Consider the following 2038-nt stretch of genomic DNA (forward strand, 5'->3'; position numbering starts at 1 on the left):
TCATTATTGAGGATTTGTGTTATTGTTTATTGTTCACAGATTAGAATTTTAAGGGAGGGGGCAGACGACTTCCTGGTATGAAATGCAACATGAAGTAGAGAAAGATATAAACAGAAACACCTTCTTGCCGCGAGCGCTCGCGTGTGTGTGTGTAGAAATACGTAGTGTTTGTAATGGTTTTGAAGTTTATAAATTTTTCTAAGTACATAGATATATGCGATCATAAGAGCATCCAGGAATTTTGTATACACATACAGACACGTACGCCGCAAACACACACATATATATATATATACCGTACAGGTAACTTAAGCAAGAAATATATATATAGAGAGAGAGAGGCGCAGGTGTGGCGGTGTGGTAAGAAACTTTCTTCCTAATCACATGGTTCCGGGTTCAGTCCCAGTGCATGTCTTCTAGTATAGCCTCCGGCCGACCACGGACTTATGAATGGATATGATAGACGGAAACTGGAAGATGTCCATCATATGTGTGTTTGATAACCGCTTGATAACAGGTATTGGCGTGTTTACGTCCCCGTGACGTAGCGGTTTGGCAAAAGGCACCGATGGTATCACGCTTAGTAAAAAAATTATGTAGTGGGGTTGATTCATTCTACTGAAAATTCTTCAAGGTTGTGCCCCAGTATGGCCGCAAGTGTCTAGCTCGTGCTCTAGCATGGCCGCAGTCCAATGACTTAAGACAAATAAAAGATAAGGTGTAAAGCACACGTGCGTATACATAAATAAATAATATACGTATGTGTGTGTGTGTGTGTATATATATATATATATATATACATATATATATAACATATGTGAAATGTCTACATACACAACTCACCGCACAAGATAGATAGACTGGATAGAAAGATGTGTAAGTGCATCATTAAGCGGAGAGGTTTATTTACAGCTATGGCGTCGTTAAATGTATTGAATGGCGAGTGTCAGGTATACAAGTTTTGTACAAATAGAATTCTCTGCTGCATCTCACAGTTTGTTTGGAGGGTGACAGGCCAACAATATCGACTGTTAAACGTTACGCTTTTAGGCGACATCATCCTTAACAACATCAACAGCAGTATCATCATAATCATTATCCAGTACGACGACCAGCACCGCCCTCATTTTCATCAACACCATCCCCTAATCGCTGAGTTCGTCCTTATCGTCGTCACGGGACAAAATTATGCAGTATATTTCTTTTCATTAGGTCCTGCGTTCGAATACAGCTGCGGGCCAATCTCAACATTTTATTTCTCCGATGTCCGTAACATAAAATACCAGTCGTATACTGAGGACCGTTCTACTTACTAGATTCATCAGCCGGGCATATTCAATAACAACAATCATAAACAATAACAAAAACGATCGAATAAAATTATCAGTTAGTTAGAAACGGCAGCCAACGGTCCCTAAAATCCCGCCCTAGGATTTTGAAATAGATGGAAATAATCGACATATAAAGATAACGGAAGGAACTGAAGAATTAGGAAAAGAATTTCATAAAAATACGAGAAAAATAATGAACAAAACTTTGAATTGCATTGCGAATATTTGAAGCATTTCCTCGTCACCTTACATAACTCACACACACACACACACACACACACACATATATATATGCATGTGTATATATCTATATATATATAGATAAATAGATAGATAGATACATACATACTGAGATAGAAACACAAACTTACATAGAGCTTAATACAAACTTTCATATTTAAATGTCACTCTCACGCACGCGTTTTCTCTCTCTCTCTCTCTCTCTACACACACACGTATGTATTTATCAATGAATGTGCGTACTTATCTAACTATGCAGCCATTTATAGAACGTTGTGTTTGTGGGTAAACCATACAATTATGCATATTATTATTTATATAATTTATATTGCATAAATAAGTATATATATGTGTGTATATATACGTGTATGTGTTTAACACACACACACACACATATACCTACATAGATTTATACTTATATATATATATATATATATATATATATATATATATATATATATATATAT

The sequence above is a fragment of the Octopus bimaculoides genome, chromosome 8, assembly GCF_001194135.2.
Source record: "Octopus bimaculoides isolate UCB-OBI-ISO-001 chromosome 8, ASM119413v2, whole genome shotgun sequence".
In the NCBI taxonomy this organism is placed as follows: Eukaryota; Metazoa; Mollusca; class Cephalopoda; order Octopoda; family Octopodidae; genus Octopus; species Octopus bimaculoides.